The sequence below is a fragment of the Carassius carassius genome, chromosome 38 (genome assembly GCF_963082965.1).
Source record: "Carassius carassius chromosome 38, fCarCar2.1, whole genome shotgun sequence".
In the NCBI taxonomy this organism is placed as follows: Eukaryota; Metazoa; Chordata; class Actinopteri; order Cypriniformes; family Cyprinidae; genus Carassius; species Carassius carassius.
This window is the reverse complement of record NC_081792.1, coordinates 1,152,567-1,167,448: the sequence shown is the minus strand read 5'-3', so window position 1 is coordinate 1,167,448 and position 14,882 is coordinate 1,152,567. Positions and strand designations below refer to the sequence as shown.

Sequence of the window (14,882 nt, the reverse complement as noted above, 5' to 3'; positions counted from 1 at the left end):
ATCATCAATTTCCTTAAAGCTTCTTGAGTATTCAATAAAGGAAATTAGACTATCTTTGCAAGGACCCTCTGGGTTGAACTGCCCAGCCTGTTCTTCTTCCTCAACCTTATTGGACAGGTACAAAGCATAGCCGACATCATTCTCTAGTAACCACCTGAAAGACTGGCTCTTGTATTTGCCAAACTGTAGAATGTATTCTCCCAACACCTCTTGCTTGTCAGAGACATCCCCTCCTCTCTGTAAGACAACAGAACTGGCTTTCATCCTGACCAGATCTTCTCTTTGAGGTGTTGACTTGTTCTGCAGTGAAGGGTTGTCTTTAATTCTTTTTGCCTCTTCTGATGGGTCCCGGCGTAAATGGCCTGATGGGCCTTTCCTGAAAGACACCTTGTATCTCCCGGGGAAAAAAACTGTTTTCTTCATGTTGCTGTTCTGAAATCATGGCCACATAAAAATACTTAATATAGTGAAATAAGACAGTTATCAGCAGCAGTTATATATATATATATTATATATAAGTTATTTTAACTTGCCATAATATTTCATAATATTACAGTTTTTTAGCTTAATAAATGCAGCCTTAGAGCATAAGAGACTTATAAATTTGTGTTATTTAATATTTATTTAATCCACTCAATATATGAGTACGTATATAAAATATTTAATATGAAAATGTATACATGTATATATTAAAACAAGTTTAACTAATTAAAAATGTTGTTTTATATACACACAGTTTAAACTATACCATTAAATTGCACAAGTACAATGTAATATATATATAATAATATAGAACAGTGGTTCCCAAACTTTTCCATTCTACGACCCACCTAGACAAGTGTAATCTATTTCACGACCCACCAAAATATATATATATAAAAAAAATAAGAAAACGATTGACATTACTTTAAGCCTAATCTTAAAAGTTTGATGACAGAAATTAAGTATTTAATAAAAATAACAAATTTTCACTACTAATATTTCAGTTTTAATTTTTGTTTACAGACGTTAAAATATGTAGTGTCCATAAAAACGTGAAGCAGGCTCACTCTAGTGAACTGTAATCTGCGCTGCTGTGTTTTGTTGCAGAAAATACATTCATGATCTTCCGTTTGTGTCGGCGAGAACGGAGCACAATCCAACACTTATTTAGAAAAGCATGAGAAGCAAAGCAGAGCTATCTAACAGTTTTGAGATTAAAATAATTGTGAAATTGGTAAAAAATTATAATAAACAGATGTGTCTCATTTTAAATAATAATAAAAAAAATATATTTATTTTTGTGATGGTTAAATAAATGTTCAGCAATATCTTCAAAAGACTTCTGAACTTTGGCAAATTTTTCTCTAAACAGAGATGATACATCAAGGAAATATTGCAAACTTTTGTACATTTTGTTATGTGGAAATGTTTAAATCTTGTAGTGTTACAATTAATCCTGCATTTGTGCCCTGCTTATGGAATTACATTTGTTTCAATAATAATGAACGAAACTTTATAAAACTGAACGTAACTTTTTCAGAAACTATCAAAAATATGCCATTACAAAAGAAGAAAAACACTATGAAAATGAAAAAAAATTAACTCAGTCACACAAATTTAACAGGCTCTTCAAATATGCTTCATTCTTTGTTAATGTTTTTCAAAGATTCGTTTTCGCTAATCGTGGATTCTGAATTCATTGCTACAGATTTCGCTTACGTTTCGCAGTTTTTCGTTTGGTGTTTTGACACAAACATCTCATGGGGGTGGTGTTAACAGTGATCTACTCTGATTGGATAGTGAGCTTTTGATGGACAGGTGCTCTCTGACCGGGAAGTACAGACACCACCCAGTGGCCTCTCTCGTCCTTCACTGTCGTCGCTCCTCTTTTGTATACTTCCTATCTCCTCCGGGGTTCTCGAGACCGGTGAGTGTTGCAGGTGTCGCTCATTTCCCAATCACTCCACGGCTCTCGGCCCCGCCCCACTCGTCACATTCGTGCAGCCCTAGACTGAACTGTGTGAGTGTGTGTGTGTGTTTTTATTGAAACGCAAATTTAGCTGCAGCCAAGTGACTTTGTGTGACCCACCTTGTTCCATTCTGTGACCCACAAGTGGGTCGCGACCCACAGTTTGAAAACCCCTGATATAGAATATATATGTAATAAATGTAATATATGTGTAATACATATTAATTACATTATGAGTATCATATTGCATTGTTAACATTTTCAAAAAAACATTTTTAAGTACTTAGAGATCAATTATGAAACCTTCACTCTTACAAAGAAACTATAACAATTATATAAAATAACTGCCTTATGTTTAACTATGAGTTTGGTTTAATATTTCCTAACATCACAAACCATTCAACACAATTAACAATACCATTACATGAGAATATACATGTCATTTATATGATAATGTATTTACAATAAAGAAAGTTAATATTGCTAAAGTAACGTAGCATTTAACTTAACTTACCTTCTCGCTTAACGTTAATTGCGTTGATCTCGAACTCTTACGTAAAAACAGCGGTCACCTGAGGTAAAACTTTTGCGACGCTAGTTTAGACAGTAAATGCTTGCCAGCAAACTTGTTTTGTTTTGTACAACAATTCGGTAAACAGATATCTCTCCGATCGTGAAACTGGTCTCCTCCCCTCCTCCACTCACTACGAATGATTGACAGATGACACCAGGCTTCTTAAATTCCCCGCCACGGAAGAGGCGAAACAGCGCCAGGAAATCTACATGTGGCCACAAATATATTGCATCCGTAGTGTTAAGCACTACCATAGAGAATGAATGGGAAAAGTTAAGAGAAGTTAAGCTTAACTATTTTCGGCTCCCGCCGCCGCGGCCTGGGTTCGATTCCCGGTCAGGGAAAGCTCTTTTGGTTTCCAACTGTGTACTGCGAATTCAAGCTCTGCTAACAGCTGTGAGAGAGCCAGCTCCAAACCAAAAAAAATGGTGAGCACTTGAAAAAAAGACCTCCTTCGAGCCGGCGACCTAAGGATTGCCAACACTCCAACCTACAGTCCTCCACTCTACCAGCTAAGCTATCGAAGGCGCAAAGTGTTAGACAGAACCTCGACATCTGGTGCAGGAAGATGTGCTGGATTTTTGAGGAGGGAAGCAAAAAGAAGCATGCGTTCCCACACCAGGAGTCGAACCCGGGCCGCCTAGGTGAAAACCAGGAATCCTAACCGCTAGACCATATGGTATTTGGACACCTTAAACTGGCCAGTGGCGCACTTTTCATACATGTGGTCAGTGTGGGCGCAGGATCTTGTAGTGGCCTGTTGCTTTAGGTCTGCGACTGGTAATTAAGCTCTTGTCCAGGTGAAAATACTTGTGTCATGCATCTGAAAACACACATTGCAACCGTTATCTAGATGAAAATCTGCCTAATGTCACTCTGTCAAGGTACAAAATTGACATATTGTGAGGTTAATAATGAAAGTGAGACCAATTTTGTATCCGCAAAGTTGCTGATTATTCGCTCGTTCGGTTTAATGCAGATTACAATTTATTCTCAATGTCCAGGTGGCAATTAGTGATAAGGCTTCAAAATGGCAAGCCCGTGACATCAAAACAACATGGCATTACACCCTTCAAAGTAATGAAGCAGTTACAGAATAGCGATTAAATTGTTCATTCGAAAATCAACTGGCTGCCAGCCTGCAGTTTATTTCCCCTTTAATCGCCGAGCTTGTCGGAGTGCTTGTGAGACGAATGGCAATACCGAAGCATGTCCGTGTCTTCCCTAGACATCGGAAAGGGTGTGCATAATATGTCTTTTTTAGAAAAAAAGAAGAATGCCTGAAGATTTGCCTTTTCTTCTGGATTTTGGAGAAGAGAAAAAAAACACAACAACAAAATAAGCCGGAGAAAAACAAGCACAGAGCAAGCCAGCCAGGAGTCGAACCTAAAATCTTCTGATCCGTAGTCAGACGCGTTATCCATTGCGCCACTGGCCCCCCAATAGTAAAGACCTCTGATTGCTACAGAGTTGTTGGTTTTAGATGTGACAGTGGCAAGCATTGCTGTCTGCTTATTCTCACCTTGTTTTCAGGAGGTAAGCCCACCAGCCCACCAGCCCCTCCCTGGTGGTCTAGTGGTTAGGATTCGGCGCTCTCACCGCCGCGGCCCTGGTTAGATTCCCGGTCAGCGAAAGCTCTTTTGGCTTCCAATTGTGGACTGCGAATTCAAGCTCTGCTAATAGCTGCGAGAAAGCCAGCTCCAAACCAAAAAAATGGTGAGCACTTGAAAAAAAGACCTCCTTCGAGCCGGAGTCAAACCAGCGACCTAAGGATTGCCAACACTCCAACCTACAGTCCTCCGCTCTACCAGCTGAGCTATCGAAGGGGCAAAGTGTTAGACAGAACCTCGACATTTCACGGTCTTGTAGCTCTACTGCTGGCCAAAAAGTCACTTCTGGTGCAGGAAGATGTGCTGGATTTTTGAGGAGGGAATAAAAAAGGAGCATGCGTTCCCATACCGGGAGTCAAACCTGGGCCACCTGGGTGAAAACCAGGAATCCTAAGCGCTAGACCATATGGGATTTGGAAACCTTAAACTGGCCATTGGCTTCTGGCGCACTTTCCATACATGTGGTCAGTGTGGGCGCAGGATCTTGTAGTGGCCTGTTGCTTTAGGTCTGCGACTGTAACAATGTGATAATCATTTGGCAAAACAAGAATTATCCAAAAGGACGGTTTTCTGAATTATATAGTGTTGTATGCATTCAAGGGATCTGTTTTTTTTTACTCAGCCTGGGAGTTCAGTTTATTTGGGCAGATTCCTGTGATTGCTGAATTGATACCTCGAACTGGTAATTAAGCTCTTTTCCAGGTGAAAATACTTGTGTCATCCATTTGAAAACACACACGGCAACCGTTATCTAGAGGAAAAACTCCCTATTGTCACTCTGTCAAGGTACAAAATTGACATATTGTGAGGTTAATAATGAAAGTGAGACCAATTTTTAATCCGCAAAGTTGCTGATTATTCGCTCGTTCAGTTTAATGCAGATTACAATTTATTCTCAATGTCCAGGTGGCAATTAGTGATAAGGCTTCAAAATGGCAAGCCCATGACATCAAAACAACATGGCATTAGTAATGAAGCAGTTACAGAGTAGCGATGAAATTGTTCATTCGAAAATCAACTGGCTGCCAGCCTGCAGTTTATTTCCCCTTTAATCGCCGAGCTTGTCGGAGTGCTTGTGAGACGTATGGCAATACCGAAGCATGTCCGTGTCTTCCCTAGACATCGGAAAGGGTGTGCATAATATGTCTTTTTTGGAAAAAAAGAAGGATGCCTGAAGATTTGCCTTTTCTTCTGGATTTTGGAGAAGAGAAAAAAAACACAACAAAATAAGCCGGAAAAAAACAAGCACAGAGCGAGCCAGCCAGGAGTCGAAACTAGAATCTTCTGATCCGTAGTCAAACGCATTATCCATTGCGCCACTGGCCCACCAATAGTAAAGACCCCTGATTGCTACAGAGTTGTTGGTTTTAGATGTGACTATGGCAAGCATTGCTGTCTGCTTATTCTCACCTTGTTATCAGGAGGTAAGCCCTGATAATTGCCGAGCTTATCCGAGAGCTTGTGTGATGAATGGCAATACCGAATCATGTTACATGACTCCACATAGACATCGGAACCTCAACCTATCAGGGTTCTGTAGCTCTACTGCTGTCCAAAAAGTCACTTCTGGTGAAGGAAGATGTGCTGGCATTTTGAGGAGGGAAGCAAAAAAGTTCAAGCTTTCCCATACCGGGAGTTGACCCCTGGCCGCATGGGAGAAAACCAGGAATCCTAACTGCTAGACCAGGGATCAGCAACCTTTTCGGCATGACGTGCCATTTTTTATTTTTATGGTTAACCACTGTGCCAAGTGTGCACAGCCCCCCCCCCCACACCCCGATATTATTCTGTATTTAAACGGTACATACACAATTTTTTATTATACGATTAAAAAAAGTTTTTTTAACGTTTAATCAACGTTAATGCACTGCTTTAATTGATGAACGTGCACACAGAGATCTGAGATCGTGCTGTGCAAAAAGTAGCATTCAGAAGCTCATAAACCTATGAGTGTTGTCACGCTACTTTTATTAATCGATACTGAATCGCTACATTATATTTCTCAACAACAAAGGGGCAAAATCGCTTCATTGTCTGCAGAGAGACACAATTTACCCCCCGCCCCCACTTTCTTTCTCTCAAAATGGCCATATTTCAGAAATTTTTTCATCACTGGATATAGCTTTAGGTCATTTAACATTTCTATGGTAAAACGTATTATTAAAAGTTGACTAATGTTAATTGATTTGCAGCTTCATCTTACCTCACTCTCTTTAACGTTAAACTGACGCTTCGCGCTCTTCTTCTGTGAACAGTAAACCCCGCCTACTTTGATCTGATTGGCCATCTCAGTGATTTTGACATTGACGAGTGCTGTTAGACCGAGGCTTTGATCTGAAGCACCTAGTATGTGCAGTGTTTGCACGTGCATTCATGCAAGTTAATTCTCACACTTTAATAGTATTTGTAGCTCCTAACAGGCTGTGTGACTATGAGAAGTTATTACATCAAACTGTACGTCATTATACAGTTTTCCTTATTGCTTGCGTGCCAGCGATTATCCCTCTGCCTACGTGCCGTAGGTTGCCAACCCCTCTGCTAGACCATATGGGAACTGGCCAGCTTTAACTGGGCACAAGCTTGTGGGCCACTTTCCACAATCTGGCCAGTGTGGTTTACAGAAATAAATAGCGTTGCATGCATTCAAGGGACATGAAAAACTGCCTATCGTCGGTCTGTCAAGGTACAATATTGACATATTGTGAGGTTAATAATGAAAGTGAGACCAATTTTTAATCCGCAAAGATGCTGATGTAGTTTCGTCTACCGGATCTCAGAAGAATCACACTCAGTCAGTGGTTTTCTCTCAGAAGAAAAGACTTTATTTTATGGAAAACAACGCCGAGAGTCCTTGCAAGGAAATCTCTCGAATGTTATTTGGTATCTCCTTATATACACTATATGGTGCGGTTTCACAATAGTCAAACTTTTCCTTATGATTACAATTTTAATACCTCCCTAGAGAGGAGAGGCCCCCTGCTTGATTTATTCTAAAGAAAGGCCCTGTATGTATGTCTGACCATATGTTTGTCATCGGTTTTGCACATTCCAGCACGTAGGCAACTTTCTATTTTATTGCCTAAAATTTTTGACATTTTGGTGAACATGCACCACTTGTGGTGAAATTAACCAAAATCCAACAATTTCTCTATGCATATTTCTACAGTATTATGGAACAAAACTTACAAAAATGGATTCCTCGGAGCTTGCAGAGTACAGCTGATGACACTTCAACCACGAAATCACTAAAATTTATCTGTCCAGGGAACCATTAGGAAGGGTGTGCTGAATAAATGGCAAATGGGAGGTTTTTTTTTTTTAAATGTCCATTTACAATTTATTCAGCGGGACCTCCATAGTGCTCCCGTGGACATACATTTTTATGCAAATTCTACAGTATTATGTGACCAAACTTACATGAATGGACTCTACTGAGCGTGCTTTGTACAGTAGAGGTGTTTCCATTAACAATATTGCACTCATTTGAAATAAATAAAGTTAAATAGATTAGGAATAAGTGCAAACATATCTATATAGAACGATTCTGTATGTGATTGTAACTCAATGGCACATACTCTCGAGAGGTTCTTTTTTGTATCTGGCATGCTTGTCATATCCAAAAACTTTATTCAAAAGTGAGTCTGTCATCTTGTGTGAGGCTATGATCCAGGGAGTCTGTGGGGGTATTGCTCAGTGGTAGAGCATTTGACTGCAGCTCAAGAGATCCCCGGTTCAAATTCGGATGCCCCCTTTGGATTTGGAATGTTAGGAATATGTGTAGCCATATCTTCCTGCCTTTTTTTGCTCATACTGTACAGGGTTATACCTCAATGGCACGGCGTTTGATTGCAGATCAAGAGGTCCTAGGTTCATTCCATGTGCCTAATTTGAGCTTTGGCATATTAGGAATAAACAAATCCTTGACAAAAATTCATTTTTGAGGTTTGTGCTCATGCAGTACGGGGTTATAGCTCAACAACAGAGCATTTTTCTGCAGATCAATGGGTCTACATTTTGGATCTGGCTTGCTTGACATAATCAACGACATGATTTCAAAGTGAGTCTGTAATCAAGTCGTCCACAGTTCAAATCTGGGTGTCCCCTTTGGACTTGTCTTATTTGGAGGTTTTGAGTTGTAGAGTTGCTGATTCTGATTTGAAGTAACCAAAGACCTGAGTTTACAGTGAAGGAGTCAATGTTTGATACTGTTGAATCGTAGGATCTAACTTAATCTTTGGCTCAAAGCACAGAAGTCTGTAGGGGTATGGCTTAATGAAAGAGCATTTTTCTGCTAATATGTGGGGGCATAGTTCAGTGGTAGAGCATTTGAGTGCAGATCAAGAGGTCCACGATTCAAATCCGAGTGCCGCTTATGGATTTGGCAGATTAGGAATAAGTGCAAACATATCTATATAGAAAGATTCTGTATGTGATTGTAACTCAGTGGCACATCCTCTCGAGAGGTTCTTTTTTTGTATCTGGCATGCTTGTCATATCCAAAAACTTTATTCAAAAGTGAGTCTGTCATCTTGTGTGAGGCGATGATCCAGGGAGGCTGTGGGGGTATAGCTCAGTGGTAGATAAGATAAAGATAAATATAAAATATACTTTAATGTCCCCCAGGGGGAAAATTTGTCTTGGGCTACAGTCACTGCGACACACACTTACAACTTACCACATAAAAAATACACAGAATATAAACAAAACAAACATGCGTCATTACACTGTATCGTGAAAATTACAAAAATTAATTTATAATAATAATTGCACAACACAGTGGGGATAAAAAGTATACAAGTAGGTAACCGTCATTTGCTACTGTTTAGCATCTTAATGGCAGCTGGGATGAATGAGTTTTTATACCTCTTTAACCTGCAGTACGGCATTCTAAATCGTTTACCTGAGGGTAACAGCTCTATTTCCTTATTCAGAATGTGGGATGGATCATCCAGAATCTTATGTGCCTCCCTGAGCACAGATTTTTCATACAGTGACTGAAGGTAGCACTGTTCTTGGTAGCCTACAATTTTAAAAGCTGTATTTATCAGCCGCCCCAACTTAGATTTAAGCTGAACTGAAAGATTACCATACCAGGTCTGCATGCTATAACGTATCACACTCTCTAAAATAATTTCGAAAAACAGAAGCAAGATTTTGCTGTTAACACCAAACAGTCTTAACCTTCTTAAAAAGTATATCCTTTGTTGCAACCTGGTGCAAAGATTTTCAACATGAATGTGCCAGGTAAGGGAACAATCAATAAAAACACCCAGATATTTATATGACGTAACCTGGCGTATTGGTTTGTTATGAATAAGTACAGGATTAGGTTCACAGATTGATCTTGGGTCAAATATCATCTCCTCTGTTTAATGACGTTAACCATCAGATGGTGAGCATCACACCAGTCCACAAACTGTTTAATTTCTGAATGGTAGGAGACTGTGTCTTGGTCTCGAAACAATAAGCTAAGGATAGCAGTGTCCTCAGAGAATTTAACAATATAATTGTGTGGATGTTTACTCACACATTCATTGGTATAGATAGTAAAAAGGACAGGGGAGCTCACACAACCCTGTGGTGCCCCCATGCTGATGGATTTGGGGTCTGAGACTGCCTTGTGTACTTTAACATATTGTGTCCTATTAGTTAAAAAGGAGTAATACCATTCAACAATAAAAGAGCTTACACCCATATTTTTAAGTGTCTCAAGTAAAATAACTGGCTGAATCGTATTGAAGGCCGAACTAAAATCTATAAAAAGTAAGCGTGCGTAGGCCTTCGGGTCCTCCAAGTGCTTAAGGACTAGGTGGGTGATGCTACTTATAGCATCATCTGTACTCCTACCCCGTTTATAGGCAAACTGCCAGGGATCTAACTTTTTGTTAACCTCAGTTCTTAAAAGAGACACCATATATTTCTCAAAATACTTCATTACAATGGATGCCAATGCTACTGGTCTAAAATCATTGTTCTCCTTGGGACAGGGTTTCTTTGGTACTGGAATAATAACAGTCTTTTTCCATAGGGCTGGGATGATGTGAGAGTCAAGTGATCGCTGAAAGATAGGGCACCAGGCTGGAACAAGCTCCTCCGCACATGTTTTCAGTAAGCGGGCAGAGATTCCATCTGGACCCTTAGCCTTCCTAGTACACTGATGCTGGAACAGTGACTGTATCTGTAACCAGTCTATCTCATGTCCTATGTTCAAATCCGTGCTGATGGAGTTTAGGATACTAGTGCAATCATTGTTAAAATCCTGAGTTTGAAATCTAAGGTAAAAGTCATTAAATTCATTAGCTTTCATCCGGTCATCTGTAGTGTTTATATGTACTTTACTTGGTGACATGTTAGTGATAGTTTTCATTGAGTCCCAGAGTTTTTTCGAATTTGTGGTTGTAAAGTGGCTTTCAATTACTTCCTTTTGCTTCTTTCTGGCTTTATTAAGCAGTTGGTTCAGTTCCTTTTGCACCACTTTTAGCTCAATTCTGTCATTATTTCTAAAAGCTACCTTTTTTCGATTTATGCAGTCTTTTATCTCCTTGGTTACGTAAGGCTTATTATTTGGGTAAACCACAACCTCTTTCTTTGTAAGGACGCTATCTATGCAATAATTTATATAGTCTGTGATTGTCTCTGTTGTAACATCAATACCTGTGTTGTGAAACACACTCCAATCTGTACACAAGAAGCATCCTTTTAGTGTTTCTATCCCCTCATCAGAACACACACTGACTGTTTTCACTTGTGGCTTGCTGCGTTTCAGCATGGTTTTGTAGATGGGAATTAAGTGAATCACGTTGTGGTCTGAATTGGCCAATGGGGCTTTTGGTTTGGCTACATAGGCATTTTTAACATTGCCATAACATTTGTCAATAGTCTTGTTTTCACGTGTTCTGCACTTGATATATTGTTCAAACCCAGGGAGTGCTAATTCAAGTTTACAGTGGTTGAAGTCGCCCACTACAAACACGGGGGCGCCCGGAGCGCTCTGCAGTTCTTGGTGTACACAGTCAGCAATGCAAGCTGCGGCCCTAGCTGCATTCCCGCTGGGAGGAATGTACACAACGCACATGGCCACACTTCCGAACTCCCTTGGGAGGTAAAACGGTCTCATAGTCAAATGCAAAATCTCGACATCCGGACAGCAAAGTGTTTCCCTAACTGTGTACTGTTTGCACCAGTTGTTACTTACATACACAGCCATGCCGCCACCTCTCGTTTTTCCGGATTGTTCAGTCCTATCTGCCCTGACAAGTGAAAATCCATCGATGTCAATCAGAGAGTTTTGGATATCCCTGTGTAACCACGTTTCCGTGATCACCATTAAACTTGAGGTGCGATACTCAGAGCATGTTCTGGTATTAATCCGAAGTTCGTCTATTTTAGCTCGAAGTGATCTTGCGTTGCATAATATCATTGAAGGTAGAGGAGGCTTACTGCCTCTCCATCGTAAACGCTGACGCGCTCCACCGCGCCGACCCCTTTTCCTCGACCGCCCTGGCCGAGCGCTCACGCAGGCTGGTAAATCCACAGGTGGAAGATGGGACGGTCGGAGTGCCAGCAGCGCATCTCGGGTGTAGGTAGTAAGATGCTGGGCCTGGATGCCCGCTGAATAAGTTTGGCATGGTACACATACTCCGACAATGAGCAACACAAGATATATGTAATGAATAAATCTTGCCATGTTGACTTCACCGTCCCACAGCTCAGCAACACATTCACAAACATACAAGCCAACGCAACCAACAAACAAACAAAAACAACCAACAAACAAAATGACGATCGCAGTAAACAGCGTGCCCGGGTCGCAAACAGAGCAGCGCACCGGAAGACTGCAAAAAGTGGTAGAGCATTTGAATGCAGATCAAGAGGTCCCCGGTTCGAATCCGGGGGCCCCCTTTACATTTGGCATGTTAGGAATATGTGTAGCCATATCTTCCTGCCTTTTTGTGCTCATACTGTATGGGGTTATATCTCAATGGCACAGCGTTTCATTGTAGATCAAGAAGTCCCAGGTTCATTCCATGTGCCTCCTTTGGGCTTGGCATATTAGGAATAAACAAATCCTTGATATAAGTTCATTTTTGTGGTTTGTGATCATGCAGTACGGGGTTATAGCTCAACAACAGAGCATTTGTCTGCAAGTCAATAGGTCTACTATTTTGATCTGGCTTGCTTGACATAATCAACGACATGATTTCAAAGTGAGTCTGTCATCTTGTGTGTGGCTATGATCCAGGGAATCTGTGGGGGTATAGCTCAGTGGTAGAGCATTTGACTACAGATCAAGAGGTCCTTGGTTCAAATCTGGATGCCCCCTTTGGATTTGGCATGTTAGGAATATGTGTAGCCACATCTTCCTGCCTTTTGTGCTCATACTGTAGAGGGTTATATCTCAATGGTACGGCGTTTGATTGCAGATTAAGAGGTCCCAGGTTCATTCCATGTGCCTAATTTGGGCTTGGCATATTAGGAATAAACAAATCCTTGACATATATTCATTTTTGATGTTTGTGCTCAGGCAGTACGGGGTTATAGCTCAACAACAGAGCATTTGTCTGCAGAACAATATTTCTATGTTTTGGATCTGGCTTGGTTGACATAATCAACGACATGATTTCAAAGTGAGTCTGTAATCAAGTCGTCCACAGTTCAAATCTGGGTGTCTCCTTTGGACTTGTCTTATTTGGAGGGTTTGAGTTGTAGAGTTGTTGATTCTGATTTGGAGTAACCAAAGACCTAAGTTTACAGTGAAGGAGTCAATGTTTGATATTGTTGAATCGTAGGATCTAAATTAATCTTTGGCTCTAAACACAGAAGTCTGTAGGGGTATGGCTTAATGAAAGAGCATTTATCTGCAAAGATGTGGGGGCATAGTTGAGTGGTAGAGCATTTGAGTGCAGATCAAGAGGTCCTCGGTTCAAAATCGGGTGCCGCTTATGGATTTGGCAGATTAGGAATAAGTGCAAACATATCTATATAGAAAGATTCTGTATGTGATTGTAACTCAGTGGCACATCCTCTCGAGAGGTTCTTTTTGTATATGGCATGCTTGTCATATCCAAAAACTTTTTTCAAAATTGAGTCTGTCATGTTGTGTGAGGCTATGGTCCAGGGAGTCTGTGGGGGTATAGCTCAGTGGTAGAGCATTTGACTGCAGATCAAGAGGTCCCCAGTTCAAATCTGGGTGCCCCCTTTGGTTTTGGCAGGTTAGGAATATGTGTAGCCATATCTTCCTGCCTTTTTGTGCTCATACTGTATGCGGTTATATCTCAATGGCACAGCGTTTCATTGTAGATCAAGAAATCCCAGGTTCATTCCATGTGCCTCCTTTGGGCATATTAGGAATAAACAAATCCTTGACATAAATTCATTTTTGAGGTTTGTGCTCATGCAGTACAGGGTTATAGCTCAACGACAGAGCATTTGTCTGCAGATCAATAGGTCTACGTTTTGGATCTGGCTTGCTTGACATAATCAACGACATGATTTCAAAGTGAGTCTGTAATCAAGTCATCCACAGTTCAAATCTGGGTGTCTCCTTTGGACTTGTCTTATTTGGAGGTTTTGAGTTGTAGAGTCGTTGATTCGGATTTGGAGTAACCAAAGACCTGAGTTTACAGTGATAAAAGTGAGTTTACCGATATGAAGTGTTAAGAGGGCTGGAGGGAGAAGATGGAAAATAATGGTTTTTATGTATTTATTTTTATTTAATAATGGTTTTAATTTGTGTTACTTTTAATGCAAGGGGATTGATGGACATGGGTAAATTTGAAAAGGTTAAAGAAATGTGTAAAGGAGAGGATGTGATTTTATTACAAGAAACTAACTGGAGGGAAGAGTACATGACTGAAATAAGGAAAAGGTGGAGCGGAGATATTTTATATAACAATGGTGATGGGAGGCTTGGAAGAGGAGTTGCGATTTTAATAAAAGAAAACTGTGGGGTTTCATGTAAAACAATATATAATGACGTAGATGGGAAATGTATTGCGGTTGAAATGGAGTATGAGGAGAAAAAAGTTATTGTAGTTAATATTCATGCACCGACTGTAGAGAATGAAAAAAAGGAATATTTTAATGTATTACGAGATTTTTTAAAAAAGCATAAAGAAGTTATTATGATGGGTGATTTTAATACCGTTTTCAGTAAATTAGAAATGGGTGAGGGAATGGTTTTTTAAAAATGATAAAGGAAGAAAAGAACTGAAATTATTAATGGAAGAAAATAATATGATTGATGTATGGAGAGAAAGAAATGAAACAAAGAAAGAATATTCAAGGAGGCAATTAGTAGGGAATTTTATGTGTAAGACAAGGATTGATTTTATTTTGTGTACAAGGCACATTGAAGGATTTATCGGTAACATTAAATATGAAGAATCAAGCTTAAGTGACCATAAACCAATTTTTTTGCAAGTAGACTGGAGTTCAATGAAAAGAAGGCCGGGGGTATGGGTTTTAAATGTAGAGGTTTTGAAGAATGAGGAGTATGTTTTAAGTATTAAAGAAATTATTGAAAAAGAAAAGGAGAATGAAATGTACAGTGAAGATAAAAGGATATGGTGGGAAAATGTTAAATATTTAGTTAAAAAATTCACAATAAAGTATTGCAAATTAATACAGATATGTAAGAGGAAGAAGGAGAGAGAAATAAGAGAAAAATTGGAAAAGGAATTAAATGAGAATGGGAAAGATATACAAAAAATAAAAGAACTGGAGGGAATATTGAAAGAAATGGAAG

General features: G+C 39.8%; 1 protein-coding gene and 3 non-coding genes across 4 annotated transcripts in view; 2 read left to right on the top strand and 2 right to left on the bottom strand.

The window, feature by feature from the left end:
- The window catches only part of LOC132118917 (putative nuclease HARBI1), a gene marked incomplete at its 3' end in the record, with an annotated part of 265,948 nt that overhangs the window by 201,331 nt on the left and 49,735 nt on the right, over positions 1–14,882 (bottom strand). The gene's annotated exons all lie outside the window — the stretch shown is intronic.
- On the bottom strand, positions 4,264–4,351 carry trnay-gua (transfer RNA tyrosine (anticodon GUA)). The gene is given in 2 exon segments: positions 4,264–4,299; positions 4,315–4,351. It is a non-coding gene; the product is annotated as a tRNA-Tyr (tRNA).
- trnac-aca (transfer RNA cysteine (anticodon ACA)) lies at positions 12,387–12,458 on the top strand. Its single transcript has one exon. It is a non-coding gene; the product is annotated as a tRNA-Cys (tRNA).
- On the top strand, positions 13,263–13,334 carry trnac-gca (transfer RNA cysteine (anticodon GCA)). The gene has a single exon. It is a non-coding gene; the product is annotated as a tRNA-Cys (tRNA).